This window comes from Schistocerca nitens, chromosome 1 (genome assembly GCF_023898315.1).
Source record: "Schistocerca nitens isolate TAMUIC-IGC-003100 chromosome 1, iqSchNite1.1, whole genome shotgun sequence".
NCBI lineage: Eukaryota > Metazoa > Arthropoda > Insecta > Orthoptera > Acrididae > Schistocerca > Schistocerca nitens.
Window position 1 is genome coordinate 641,872,654 of NC_064614.1, and position 16,122 is coordinate 641,888,775.

A 16,122-nucleotide genomic window follows, 5' to 3' on the forward strand; every position below is an offset into this window, starting at 1 on the left:
CTCGGCTCTGCAACACGACACACACGCCGCCGGCTCAGAATCGCGGCCTCCTCGGTACTTCCGTCCGAATCAAACTACACTACTGGCCATTAAAATTGCTACACCAAGAAGAAATGCAGATGATAAACGGGTATTCATTGGACAAATATGTTATACTAGAACTGACACGTGCTTACATTTTCACGCAATTTGTGTGCATAGATCCTGAGGAATCAGTACCCATAACAACCACCTCTGGCCGTAATAACGGCCTTGATACGCCTGGGCATTGAGTCAAACAGAGCTCGGATGGCGTGTACAGGTACAGCTGCCCATGCAGCTTCAACACGATACCACAGTTCATCAAGAGTACTGACTGGCGTATTGTGACGAGCCAGTTGCTCGGCCACCATTGACCAGACGTTTTCAATTGGTGAGAGATCTGGAGAATGTGCTGGCCAGGGCAGCAGTCGAACATTTTCTGTATCCAGAAAGGCCCGTACAGGACCTGCAACATGCGGTCGTGCATTATCCTGCTGAAATGTAGGGTTTCGCAGGGATCGAATTAAGGGTAGAGCCACGGGTCGTAACACATCTGAAATGTAACGTCCACTGTTGAAAGTGCCGTCAATGCGAACAAGAGGTGACCGAGACGTGTAACCAATGACAACCCATACCATCACGCCGGGTGATACGCCAGTATGGCGATGACGAATACACGCTTCCAATGTGCGTTTACCGCGATGACGCCAAACACGGATGCGACCATCATGATGCTGTAAACAGAACCTGGATTCATCCGAAAAAATGTTTTGCCATTCGTGCACCCAGGTTCGTCGTTGAATACACCGTCGAAGGCGCTCCTGCCTGTGATGCAGCGTCAACGGTAACCGCAGCCGTGGTCTCCGAGCTGATAGTCCATGCTGCTGCAAACGTCATCGAACTGTTCGTGCAGATGGTTGTTGTCTTGCAAATGTCCCCATTCGTTGACTCAGGGATCGAGACGTGGCTGCACGATCCGTTACAGCCATGCGGATAAGATGTCTGTCATCTCGACTGCTAGTGATACGAGGCCGTTGGGATCCAGCATGGCGTTCCGTATTACCCTCCTGAACCCACCGATTCCATATTCTGCTAACAGTCATTGGATCTCGACCAACACCAGCAGCAATGTCGCGATACGATAAACCGCAATCGCGATAGGCTACAATCCGGCCTTTATCAAAGTCGGAAACGTGATGGTACGCATTTCTCCTCGTTACACAAGGTATCACAACAACGTTTCAGCAGGCAACGCCGGTCAACTGCTGTTTGCGTATGAGAAATCGGTTGGAAACTTTCCTCATGTCAGCACGTTGTAGTTGTCACCACCGGCGCCAAGCTTGTGTGAATACTCTGAAAAGCTAATCATTTGCATATCACAGCATCTTCTTCCTGTCGGTTAAATTTCGCGTCTGTAGCACGTCATCTTCGTGGTGTAGCAATTTTAAAGGCCAGTAGTGTAGTTGGCATCCGACAGCGAGCGGGCTGAATGCATTGGCATTGTCGGTTTCCACTGTGTTGCCAATTTCGCTGCGCAAATAATTGTACCTTCCAGTTCTGAAGTTGGAAATGTTTTCCGGTACGAAAAATCCGCCTATTTCAAGAAAGAAACAACTGCGGCGCTAATTAAAATTAAGAGCGCATTTTTGATTTGCTTAGAGACACTATACAGACCTAACTGAATTGCAAATTGTTCGCTTGACTTTTCTAGGAGGTAGATACAGTAAAGTGATTTCCTATCGTCGCGGTAAGCGGAATACGCTGGCGGCGACGACGTCGCAATTTCGGACCTTAACCGCCATATGCCAACTAACTTAAATCAGACTGCAGTACACTTCTCACCAGAAGAAATAAGATTTGCCGCTGGCACAGAATTCTGTTACAGCCAGAAAAGGCTGGGAAAGATCAGTTAAGCGGAATGGATGGTGTCTTGAAAAGAGGTTACATAGCGAATATCAAGTAATACAAGGATATTGGAGAGTAAGGGAATAAAATGAAAGAAAGCTTAGGGAATGAGACACTAAAGTTACTTGATGATTCTGTTTTCTAGGTGGATAAATAACCGACACTGGCAGACAAAGAGGACACTAATGCAGAACGGCAATAACAAGGAAAATGAGTGAGAAAAAGGCAAACAGCTACCATCGAATTTAAATTTTAAATTTTACCAAGTACAAGGGCAACCTTTTATCGAATTGAAATGTGGACAATGAACAGTACACACAAGCAGAATAGAAGCCTTCGAAATGTGATGCTGCAAAGTGATGTAATGGAAGGGACGGATAGATCTGGAATCGGAGCAGATTTGCGACTGGATCCAAGACTTCCTTGCAGACGGAACTACGAGGGTGAATCAAATGAAAACCTTAAATTTGGAATAACAAATCGAAATTTCGCGCCGTTATCCTGTAAGCTGGTAAACGTGCTACAAACAGTGTGCAGAATGGCCTGTAGGTGGCAGCATAGTGCAGATGCATACATACCGTCGCAGTATCAGTATAAACATGGCCGCCCCAAGGAAGAACAGCGTTCTGTTATTCGGGTTTTGCGTAGTGAAGGTGTGACCTGTTGAAATTCATCGACGAATGAAGATTCAGTACGGTCATGCATGTTTGTCACAGCAGCAAGTCTACGAATGGAGTAGAAAGTTCGCAAATGGTGTGACTTCAGTGGAAGATGCTCCTCGTCCAGGTCAGGCACAACGAGTTGTGACTGCACAGAACATTGCAGCAGTTGAAGCCGTAGTGAAGGAAAACCCCCGAGTGACACTGAATGACGTTGCAGCGTGTTTACAGATTAGTCATGGGTCAGCACACCATATTGTGCATGATGTGCTCCAGTTTCACGAAGTGTGTGCAAGATGGGTGCCACGGCAGCTGACTCCTGAAATGAGAGAATGACGTGTGATGCTTGTGGAGAACTACTTCGGCGCTTTGAACGAGAAGGTGATGGCTTCCTTGCAAGAATCGTTACTGACAGACACATTTTGAGTGTCTTCCTCATCCACCATACTCACCAGACCTTGCCCCAAAGTGATTTCCATATGTTTGCACCACTCAAAGACGCAATGGGAGGAAAGAAGTTCCGTTCTGATGAAGAGGTACGCCACGCGGTGCATGAGTGGTTGCGCAGACTACCAAAAGAATTTTTTTCTAAAGGGATGTATCCACTTTGTAAGCGCTGGAGGACTTGCATTGAGCGTGGGGGAGATTATGTTGGAAAATTGCTCTGAGCACTATGCGACTTAACTTCTGAGGTCGTCAGTCGCCTAGAACTTAGAACTAATTAAACCTAACTAACCTAAGGACATCACACACATCCATGCCCGAGGCAGGATTCGAACTTGCGACCGTAGCGGTCGCTCGGCTCCAGACTGTAGCGCCTAGAACCGCACGGCCACTTCGGCCGGCTATGTTGGAAAGTGATACAGCTTTGTACCACTTCTGCACAATAAATTATATTTAAAAAAATATTCAAGATTTTCATTTGACTCACCGTCGTAAATACTTCGCTCTTAACGGAACAAAATCGACAGATGTGAAGGTAATGTCCGTTGTACCCCAAGGAAGTGTGATAGGGCCGTTACTGTTTACAATATACGTAAATGATCTAGTAGAAAGCGCCGGATTCTCTTTAAGACTGTTCGCAGACGATGCGGTTGTCTATAACAAAGTAGCGACGCCACGACATAGTAACGATTTGCAGAATGAACTCCGGAGAACTGATGATTGGTGCAGACTCTGGCAGTTGACCCTGAACGTAAATAAATGTAACACACTGCGCATACATAGGAAAAGAAATCCACTACTGTATAGCTGCACTATTGATGACAAACCGCTGGAAACAGTATGTGCCGTAAAATATCTGGGAGTAACTATCCGGAGCGACCTTAAATGGAATGACCATATAAAACAAATAGTGAGGAAAAACAGACGCCAAACTCAGATCCATAGGAAGAATCAAAAGGAAATGTAACTCATCCACGAAGGACGTGGCTTATAAGGCGTTTGTTCGATCCATTCTTGAGTATTATTCGCCAATCTGGGAAACCTACCAGATAGAACTGATAGAAGAGATCGAGAAAATCTAACGAAGAGCGGAAAGTTTCGTCACGGGATCGTTTAATCGGCATGAGAGCATTACAGAGATGCTCAACAAGCTCCACTGGCAGACGTTACACAAGAGGAGTTGAAACAGAGAGCACTTTCGCGGAAGAGTTGGACAACAAATTACTCCCCCACCCCTACATATGTCTCGCGTAATGACCATGAGAAGAAAATTTAAGAAATTCGAGCCAACACAGAGGCTTACTGACAATCATTCTTCACACGCGCTATTTGCTAATTAGTGGTACAAAAAGGACCCTCCGCCACACATCATTAGGTGTCTTGTGGAATATGATGCAGATGATGTAGAAGAGGTGCTGAATCAAATTGGGAAGAAAAGAAATTAATGGCACAATTTGACTAAAAGACGGGATCGGTCTGAGGACACATGCGAGGCATCATGAAATAATTAATTTGGCAATGAACGAAATAGAGTAGACAGCTGTATCAAATCTGTCTTCGTAGTGAAGACTACAACAACACACTCCCTCTCTCCTCCTCCCTTCCCTCCTACAACCCTAGCAGAATGGTTCAAATGGCTCTGAGCACTATGGGACTTAACTTCTGAGGTCATCAGTCTCCTAGAACTTACAACTACTTAAACTTAACTAATCGAAGGACATCACACACATCCATGCCCGAGGCAGGATTCGAACCTGCGACCGTAGCGGTCGCGCGGTTCCAGACTGTAGCGCCTAGAACCGCTCGGCCACTCCGACCGGCAACCCTACCACGAATTGTCAAATTTCATCACACAAACTGCACGTGACACACACAACCTGTTCATTGCCTCTCTATAGCCACAATTTTTGGATGGATGCGGGAAAACATCCACGACCGCGACAAAATTTCATGTTTACAACACCATCCCGAGTGCTGCTTCTTCTATTGGATGGTAGCAGATTCCATTCTGACTGCACCGAAATTCACACAACGGACTTAGCAGCGGAACTAGAGACTTGCGCAGGCTATAGGAAGTCAAGAGACAATGTTTTCACTAACAAACTTAACAAGGCATCTTTTGCTTTCTAAATGTTACAGTTTCTTCTGTAGAATTTAATGCAGATGCAGGCGAAGTAGTTAATGAACTTATGCTATAGCAAAATCACATGCCCTCTTTACACAGCAATGTATTTGTAATATATTTGCGCTGTATTCTTAAGTGACGTATTATATGTGTATGCTGTTCTGTTCGATGAAGAGTGCAAAAAAAGCCGTTACAGCTTCATTAAGCTTTACATGTAATGTATTTTTCGATGAGATGAGGCCATCAGGGCAGATCGTAGCCGGGATCAAGATTCTGTTATTGAGGGTCTAACAGATTCTCAACATAGTTCGAATCGCAATGTTGCCGCCCTGGGCTATTCTACATGAGGACTGTATTTAAACTTTCACTTCTTGAGCCAGTGTAGACGGAAAACTATTTACAGTGTGGATATCAAACTTTATAGGAATAATATTCAGACTGTGCGCTGCAGGATTTGCGTTGTTAGGACTGTTAGTGTCTTGACCTGCTGTTGGATTGATACTGCGACGTAGGGTTGAAACACGAACATTAGTATGCGTTACAGTTTCAGGCAGTGAACATAGGTCAGGACAAGATGAGCAGAGCTTTACTCGTGAATCTGTTTTATCAAAACAAAAGTAATAGTGCCTGCGCTCTTCGCGAGTATCGACGCATTAAGGGAATATGGAGAGGTCTTCTTTCCGCTCAGGGATTGAAGAACATGATTCGCAAGTTTGAATTAACTGGCGATTTGGGAACTGCTCCTGGGAAACGCCGACGGCCAACTGCGCCACAAATATTTGAAGTAGTTACTATTGCCATGACTGAGAATGCTGGACGCAATCTGCGACCCTCAAGCAGAGCACGAGCTATGTCTCGTCAGCTGAACATTCCATGGTCGATCGCTCGAAAAGTGATGCGGACGTCTGTTAAATAGTTTCTATAGTGTGGTTCCAGGTTGCCGTGGATGCAGATAGCGACATTTGTAACCCGGAACGTAAACGTGGCACGCAATTAACAAATGCTCCCTCTCATGTGGAAATTAAAACGTGTTTCATTCAACTGATTATTCGTAACTTCTCTTGATAATGTCCTTACAAATGTTTCCACAAAATTTCATTGTCCTACAATCACTCGTTTCTTTATTGGTGCCTATCATGTATCGGAAGTTTGATTGCAGTAAAACCACCCTATATATTACTAATGTAAGCGACTATCCTGTTATACGGAATCAAATACCAGATGCAGGTTACCTATCTAACGGCTTCCAGGGGCAACAAAAATTTGATATTTCATATAAACAGTGATCCAATTTAAAAACTGAAAATGCTGACATAATCCACCCAATAAGAGGGACTGCATAATCTTATGTGAAAGGTACAACACAGTAAGACAAGTATTATCAGGGTTGCCACAAGTTTCCCCAAGTGAAATTCCCTGATATTTCCCTGATTTCCAGACAAGTTTTAGCATGTTTCCCTGACACATTTTGAAACCTCGAGGATAAGTTAAGACGTAAGTTGACATTCTCTCTTTGGAGCTCCGGTACAAGTAACAATAATGCAAACAAGGCAATATCTAAAATATACTTGCAAGCAGATGGTATTTCCTGATGTGAGTAAAAATCTTAAGTACTAACATCAACATCTTTTGTAATGAACTGTTTTTAGATGGAAAAAGCAAGCTAAATGGTATGCGTGTTTCATTAACACCACTGATGTTATTTTATTTCAATAAGACGAAACACATTTGATGACAAAAATACGCATTTCCTTGGAGTCGCACGACAAATTTATAATACCTCCACTGATTTCACAAATAACCTCAGAAAAAAGTAGGCCTCTTGAAAGAAGTCGTATAAGGTGGGGAAGAACTGTGTAAACCAACACTGTAGGTGACCACCAATAAAATGTTGGTTCTACTATATTCGTTATAGTCGGTTATTATTCACTATGTTATATCTATTATTTTACAGGTATTGTGTGATTTTTCTTTCGAGAAATATATGAGTACATAGCGTATAAACCGCCCGACTGACACAATTTTCTTCTGCTTCTTGTTCGTACTTTCCAACATATAAACAACTTTTGAAGTGCCAAAATGTACTTGAACAAATAAAATGTCTATAAAATGCCTTACTGTACAATGTTCTTGCCGTGAGAGAGTCCCAATTCCTGAATTCCATCGCCCATGGCCTCTGGCCTGCTGAGGAGCACCGCATTCCTGGGTTCATGGATAAACCCTGAAAACCCGCTGCATTACGCTAGACACAAATAAACCCGGCCTGTGGGCATATCGGTGAGAATAAAACCGACGGACAGGGCCTGTACATTAGTGGGAACCGAATGGCTTCAGACTGGCATTCCCAATCCATTACAGACATTCGCAGAAACGGCATGTGTTGTTGACCCGTCGCCGCGCGGGATTAGCCGAGCGGTCTCAGGCGCTGCAGTCATCGACTGTGCGGCTGGTCCCGGCGGAGGTTCGAGTCCTCCCTCGGGCATGGGTTTGTGTGTTTGTCCTTAGGATAATTTAGGTTAAGTAGTGTGTAGGCTTAGGGACTGATGACCTTAGCAGTGAAGTCCCATAAGATTCCACACACATGTGAACATTTTTTTTTTTTTTTTTTTTTTTGTTGACCCGTCACGGAAATCCAATCATGTGGCCGGCTATTCACGAGCCACAGACAGCATGTTGATGAAATGAGGTCATGGTGATCAATCCATGCAACAGATAAGGTGTTCAAAAACTCTGACAATCAATAATAATGAGGATACATAGCAACTCACCGTAAAGATGATGGTTGAGCTGTAGACAGCCACATAGAAAAGACAATCAATCACACTCTCACAACTAAATTTCCAGCCATAGCTTTTGTCAGAAACCAAGAGCACACACACATTCACACAATTATTCAGACACAACTCATGCACAGATGAGTGACGTTTCCGGCTGCTGCGTCTACAGTCTCTGAGAATCAGATCCAAACAAGCCACTCCTATTGCCTCCCTGCCTCCCGTCGGCAGCTGCTAGGCTAGCGGCGAGAAGTGGTGGCAGCACTGACTGCAAGCTGAGGTGAGTGATAGGAAGGGGGGAAGCAGTAGGAATGACGGAGTAGGGAAGCGGCGAACGCACTCAGATGCAACCAGCCAGGAAAGATGCAGGATACCTCAACAAACAAACCATTTCATCTACAGAAACAGAAACGAGATTTTTCCAGTTTTTTTTTTTTTTCAAATTTCCCTGATTTCCCATGGCGTGTTTAAAATTCCCTGATATTCCCTGCTCTCCAGAACCTGTGACAACCCTGATTATAGTTATCACTGTGTATATGTCTTGGCGCAGCGTTAACTCGCCAAGCGCAAATATGCAGACTACATTCATCCAGTATTTGAAAATGACAGCACTTATGACTTCCGACAAACTTTCAACATAGTTTCAAACCTTTTTAAACTTTTGTTCTCTTACATGCTTTACGTCAAATATTTAACACATTAACTCATTTGAAACCAGGAGTTTCGAACTGCTTTATACGTGGGAATTCGATTCTTTAAATGGTCGGGGGTTTATTGATGATTCCTAATGCTTATTCTGCAGATACAAATTAGTGCCATAGCCTATGAAAACAACGAGAACTACCGTTTAACCGGGCAGACACCGTTTAATTTGACCATCTCTAATCTGCCGATGGTCCTCTACAGCATGTCGTCTAGTGCAATGGTAGATGGTGCCCGAAGACCGTTCGGCGATGGTATACCCCAGCTCTCTCTCTCTCTCTCTCTCTCTCTCTCTCTCTCTCTCTCTCTCTCTCTCTACCAACTGCTGCACTACTCTCAAATACGCACAAACTGCAGAGACTCTGAATCGCTTGTGGTAATTTTGTAAAAAACTGCTGTTAAGATCTTCACCCTCCGTGTCAATTGTTTTGTATTTATCTATTTTTCTACCGTTTTGTGAATGCTCTTCAAGCTGGTAGGGGCACTGACACACAGGAAGAAGACAAATACGATTTCAATGGCTAGCACGTCCACAATGTTTTCAAATCAGGAGCACGGCCATAAGTCTAGGACAAGTGCGCCTGTGAATTTTATTGCGTCCTTTGGAGTCTGGATATGTCTGCCTGTACCTCATAAAAAAATCATCATAGCTTAAAATGGTGTTGTCCTTTGGCGTTTCTACAGTCTTCCTCGCAGCGTCGGCTCTGTGCCTTACATGCCACAGAGTGAGTGAGTGAGTGAGTGAGTGAAGGGAATCCTCATTGCGTAGTGCAGTCTGTGTATTAACTGGCCCGGAAGTACGCAGGCGCTGAAGGGTCTGCTTATATACAGACCAGGTTACTTGACGCTCACGATACGCAGCAACCATTCCTTCGCTTGTTTATTCGCTCTCGTGTCGTGAAAAAGAGGCTTCAAGGAGCAATGTACAACGCGAAAATCGAGCGAATTTCTTTGGAGTAAATAAAGCCCACTTGACAAGGAAGGCATTCCACACTGAGCTGTAATTCAGTTGGGCAAGGAAATCAATCATGACCATGGCAAGGCAATCATAATGCATTCGCTTGAAATGATGAGGAAGTACAAACTGGGAACGGTCTTCCCAAATACGTGCCCAGTGTCTTAATCGTTGTGCTATTTCACTCGTTTGTTATTTGTAAATTTCGCAGTGTAAGCCCTGCTACACTTCTCGTGGTCGGCCGGCCGGTGTGGCCAAGCGGTTCTAGGCGCTTCAGTCTGGAACCGCGCGACCACTACGGTCGCAGGTTCGAATCCTGCCTCGGGCATGGATCTCTGTGTTGTCCTTAGGTTAGTTAGGTTTAAGTAGTTCTAAGTTCTAGGGGACCGATGACCTCAGATGTTAAGTCCCATAGTGCCCAGAGCCATTTTTTCTCGTGGTTCATGTTTTCTGAATCTTTACTATGGTAACAGTATGTCTGTCAGTTCGTCTGTTGTACCTACAAAGAGACTTCAACAAGCCTCTCAGACTTCTTGCCACTCCACTGAACGAGGGTCCTCAACGCAAATCCGTACGAAAAGGAATACAAAATGAGACTGACAATACAATCAGGATCTTCTGCTTTCTTCAGTAATACTGAAATTACATTTCTGAAGTTTGTCTGAAACAGAGGCAATTTCTTGGTTCTCAGTACTATTTCATTAGAATACTGTGACAAATGTGATATATAAGATCTATGTACCAACTATTCAAAGATTCAGTTCGGAACCGCACTGCTGCTACGGTCGAAGGTTCGAATCCCGCCTCGGGAATGGATGTGTGTGATGTCCTTAGGTTATTTAGGTTTAGTTAATTCTAAGTCTAGGGGCTGATGACCTCAGATGTTAAGTCCCATAGTGCCCAGAGCCATTTGAACCATTTAAAGTTATGTTAAAGAAATTACATACAGTCATATTTACACCAACGATGAACGATAATTAAATATAACAGAGAAGAAAAGCATATGCAGGTTAAGTAGCGAAATTCTGTAAAATTATTGTAATCTTCCTTGTGTAGAAGTAAGTTATGTATAAGAGCTCTGCAACAACTGCTCGAAAGTAACGTGATCCTAAAATAGCGTGAACACCTCGAACTAATTTATGACCATAACATGATGTCATAGGAGCAACGACGTATAAGACATAATCTGTTACCATAAAATCATCTGTAAAGTAAGTTACAATGCGCCTAGTATATCTACAGATATGACTTGTTCCTACATCAAAATCACAAGTGTCTTTAATGTATCCAATGTATGAAACTTCCGTTTTAGATACTTGAAAATGGCCTAAGGTCGAAATTGTACAATCGTACAGGAAATAAAATAGCAGCTGAAGGCTTCAAGAAATCATTCAAAAAATAACCGGTCACTCTTTTACCCTTTTCCAAACAGTCCAGCATGTTAATTTCAAGTGACCTCCCACCTCCCCCCCCCCCCAAAAAAACAAAAAACCACTCACCTTCAGTTTTCCTGCCACCTACTCCAACGCATTGTTTAGCCAGGAGCCTTGTCTCCATAGTGTAACGATGGACTCATAGTTCGCCTACAATCGCGTAACGACTGGAGGAGTCCTACGTATGATAATGCAACCTCTCCAAGCATGAACCTTGAATGTCGTCAACACGAGCGGTTGTGGTGTGGAGTGTACAAACACAGTCGCCATCTGCCACTTCTGAAGTAGAGATCACAATCGATTATAACGAAGATTTCAGATCTGCAGTGTTCGAATATTTACTTTTCAATTCCTTTAAATAAAGCTCTCTACTAGCGGGGGTTTGCTTTAATACCTGACAGCTCTAGTAGGTACGGTCGTATTCGAGGTGGTACGCCCTTGTCTACTCAGCCAACAAATTTCACGTCGATGCCTGATCACTGTACAACATGGCACATTTCACATATACTAATCACTGCCAGAAGCGAAAGAAGCGACAGATCAAAGGAACTTTGTCAGGACTGACAGTGGATGGAACCCCGGACTGAAGTGTTTGAGCTCTGACTCTATCACCAAGCTACAGTAATTTCCTATATACAGTAATATAGGGTCTTCAGGGCTGTTGTAGGGCGCGCACAATATACTTTTAAGTCAGTTTATATAGTGGTTACACTCCAGCTTTATTTAAAAAAAAGATGTTCCATCGCTGCATGATAGTCTTGTTTAGCAATTTCTTCGTAATGTGTGACACCAATCACTTAATATAGCCAGCAAGAAATAACTACGATTCGTAACTGCTAGAAAATTTATTTACAGCCCTACAGGGTTCACGTCACCCTACAGCGATGCCACTTATAAAATGTTCTGCTGTGGCGTAGAAATGCACGGATTTGTCAATACACTCAGCGATAGTGACTCTACAATTTAATTTCCAAGGTACGTTGAAGATAGGTAAACCAGCATTTACAATGAGGTGACAACTGTCATAGGATACTGATACTCCTATATACAGATGGCGGTAGTATCGCGTACACAAGATGCAGAAAGGGTAGTGCGTTGCAGAGGTGTCATTTGTACCCAGTTGATTCATGTGAAAAGGTTTCCGACGTGATCATGGCCGCCCAACGAGAATTAACAGACTTTGAACGCGGAAGTTGGAACCAGACGCATGGGACATTCCAGTTCGGAACTCGTTAGGGAATTCAATATTCCAAGATTCACAGTGTCAAAAGTATGTCGAGAATACCACATTTCAGGCATTACTTCTCACCGCGGACAACGCAGTGACCGACGGCTTTCACTTGACCGAAAGCAACAGCTTTTGGGTACAGTTGTCAGTGCCAACAGATGGTTCAAATGGTTCAAATGGCTCTGAGCACTATGGGACTCAACTGCTGAGGTCATAAGTCCCATAGAACTTAGAACTACTTAAACCTAACTAACCTAAGGTAGCGCCAGAACCGCTCGGCCACCAGCGGCGCCAACAGATAAGCAATACTGCTAACAGATAAGCAACCCTGCATGAAATAACCGCAGAAATCAATTTGGGAAATACGACGAACGTATCCATTAGGACAGTGCGGCGAAATTTGGCGTTAACGGGCTATGGCAGCACACAGCCGAAGCGAGTGTCTTTGCAAACAGTACGACATCGCCTGCAGCGCTTCTCCTGGGCTAGTGGCCGTATCGGTTGGACGCTAGACGACTGGAAGACCGTGACCTGATCAGAAGAGTGCCGATTTCAGCTGGTGAGAGCTGATGGTAGGGGTCGAGTGTGACGCAGACCCCACAAATCAATGGACGCAAGCTGTCAACAAGGTACTATGCAAACTGGTGGTGGCTCCATAATGGTGTGGGCTGTGTTTACATGGAACGGACTGGGTCTGGTCCAACTGAACCGATCAACGACTGGAAATGGTTATGGTCGGCTACTGGGAGGCAATTTGCAGCCATTCGCGGCCCTCCAAACAACGATGTTACGTAAGAGATGAAGCGTATAACATGTAACCAGTAATAGAGGATGGAGTGGGACATGGTTGCAGCCTATTGCCTCAGGTTATTCAGTATGTTCATTGAAAAAGCAGCAAACGAAACCAAGCAGAAATTAGGAATGGCAGTTAAAGTTCAAAGAGAGGAAATGAAAACTTTGTTCGCCAGTGATACGGTAATATTGACAGAGAGGATAAAGGACTTGAAAGAACAGCTGAACAGAAAGAATAGATCTTATAAGTCTCATCTTTATCTACGATAATGATGGAAGCTGAATAAATGAATTAAAATTTGTGCCACATTGCTGCGGTGGTGTAATTGTCAGTATTTCTGTCTAGTAAGCGAAGAGAGCCGGGTTCAAGTCCTGGCCATGGCACAAATTTTACTTCATTTATTCAGTTTCCATCATTATCGGAACGAACAGAATTTTGAAAAGTGGTTATAAGATAATCAACATCTATAAAAGTAAAGCAAGGGTAACCGAATGTAGCGGAATTAAAGTTGATGCAACGGGAATCAGATTAGGAAATTGGACGCCAAAAGCAGAAGAGTTTTGTTATCTTGGTAACAAAATAACTGATCATGGCAGAAGTGAAGGTGGTATAAAATGCAGCCTGCCAATAGGAAAAAAAAACTTTTAGGAAAAAGAGAACTATGTTAGCATCGTATACAATTTAAGTGTTAGGAAACCTTTTCCGAAGGTATTTGTCCGGTGCGAAGCCTTGTACGGAAGTAAAATATGTATGACGAACAGCCGTTTTTGAAATGTGGTGCTACAGAAGAAAGTTGATGATTAGATGGGTAGACAACTAATGATCCTTTTTTTTAGCACTTGTACTCAACGCTCTGGATTATTTGCTTGATATATTCCAATCTCTGTCTGCTCCCACAGTTTTTCCTGTCCGCAGCTCCCTCAAGTATTAAAGAAGTTATTTCTTGATTCCTTAACAAGTTTGATATCATCCTGTCCCTTCGCCCTGTCAATGTTTTCCACATATTCCTTTCGTCGCCGATTCTACAAATAACTTTCTCAGTTCTTGTCAGTCAATTTAATTTTCTACATCTTTCTACACCACCATATCTCAAACGCTTCGATTCTCTTTTGCTCCAGTTTTCCTAAAGGCCATGATTGTCTTCCAGAAGCGTAATGTTGTGCTCCATACGGACATTATAAGAAATTTCCTCGTCAATTTAAGGGAAATGTTTGATACTGCCAGCCCTCTTTTGACCAAGAATGCTCTCTCTGCCTGAGTTAGTCTGTTAGTCTTCTTCTTGCTCCGCCCGTAGTGGTTTCATTTTGCTGCCACTTCATCTACTTCGTGGTCATCACTTTCGATGTTAAGTTTATCTCGTATCTGTTACTCCTCCTTAGTATGTCTTTCTTCGGTTTATTCTCAATCCACATTGTGTACTGATGACACTCTTTATTCCATTCAATAGGCGCTGAAAATCCGTCCTCACTCTGACTGAACATAGCAGTGTCATCAGCGAATCTAATCAGTTATCATTGATATCCTTTCACCCTGAACCTCTCTTTTGTTTCCAGGAGTGGGATTAAAACTCGGTATGAAAGGACGTCAATAATGAAGATTCGCAGATGGTATTGCTACTTTCAGTGCTAGTGAGGAAAAATTGCCGGACCTGTTGAATAGAATGAGGAGATACCAAACCCAATTCGGGAGAAAAGAAATTTAAGGCACAAATTGACTAAAAGAAAGAATCTGTTGATGGGACACATCCTACGGCATCAAGGAAACGTCAGTTTAGAAAAAGAGAAAAATGTTGGGGCAAAAATTGTAGAGAGGAACCAAGGGTTTATTACAGTAAGCAGGCTAGAATGAACGTAGGGTGGAATATATTTGCTGACATGGGGCCCCATGGACTTTCCCTCAGCGATTTGATTCATATTGACAGGATGTGCAGGGCACGGCTAGGACTTCAACATAAGGAAACAGGAAGACGCAACAGGTTTCGAGAAAATCGAGTATGAAAATTTCACATGTGCTAAGATAGTCTGTATGGTCGCTAGCATTCAAGAAGCCCGCAGTCTAGCAAGTAAGCCCTTAATTTCAAAAGCGCGAGGTCCCTGGAGCGAATCTCCCTCCTAGAACTTTATTTTTTCATTCCAAGTAGTTCTTACAACAGATTTATTATGACTAAGACGATTAATTTATCATTTTCATAATCTTTCTCCTGAAAACAGGAGAAACAAGTTTTCAGAAGGAGATTGGAAATATAAGAAGGATACAAAAGAACTGTCAACCAAACCAGTATACTCATTTTATTTACATTACTGTATCTACATTTGTGGCCAACGACCTTGCCGCAGTGGTAACACCGGTTCCCGTCAGATCACCGAAGTCAAGCGCTGTCGGACTGGGCTAGCACTTGGATGGGTGACCATCCGGTCTGCCGAGCGATGTTGGCAATCGGGGTGCACTCAGCCCTTATGAGGAAAACTGAGGAGCTACTTTGAGAAGTAGCAGCTCCGGTCTCGGAAACTGACATACGGCCGGGAGAGCGGTGTGCTGACCACATGCCCCTCCATATCCGCATCCAGTGACGCCTGTGGGCTGAGGATGACGCGGCGGCCGGTCGGTACCGTTGGGCCTTCATGGCCTGTTCTGGAGGAGTTATGTTTTAATTTATCAACATTTGTGACAAATAGTATTACTTAACCTATGGAGCACTGCACGAATCAGAATGACACTGATCAAGAAACATGGGAAACAATGATTATTGCAAAGTACTGTACTTATTATATGAACGGCAGGTGTCTGTTCGTATAATTGATTCGCTTCGATGGTCAATAAATCCATAGCTCTCAGTGCAGATGCACACTTCGTTCAACCTCCGGGAGGAATACAAAAAATAGTGAGCATAGAGGACTTGGGCGAGGACTACGGAAAGGTGGCGCTAGGTGGGAATGGTGGCCCGCCAAGATAGTCTGCGCATTTGCGACAAACACTGTGTCCGGATGGCGCAGTGGTTAACGCAGCTGCCTAGTAAGAAGAAGATCCTGGGTTCGAGTATCAGTCCGCCACACATTTTCACCTATCACCGCTGATTCCGCGCA

The 16,122-nt window shown here is 43.7% G+C and overlaps 1 protein-coding gene and 1 pseudogene across 2 annotated transcripts in view; one reads left to right on the forward strand and one right to left on the reverse strand.

Annotated features, from left to right (window-relative positions):
* LOC126258120 (phosphatase and actin regulator 4B) overlaps positions 1-16,122 on the reverse strand; it is a 781,085-nt gene that overhangs the window by 42,841 nt on the left and 722,122 nt on the right. The window lies entirely within an intron of this gene.
* LOC126210523 (5S ribosomal RNA) lies at positions 15,357-15,474 on the forward strand (annotated as a pseudogene).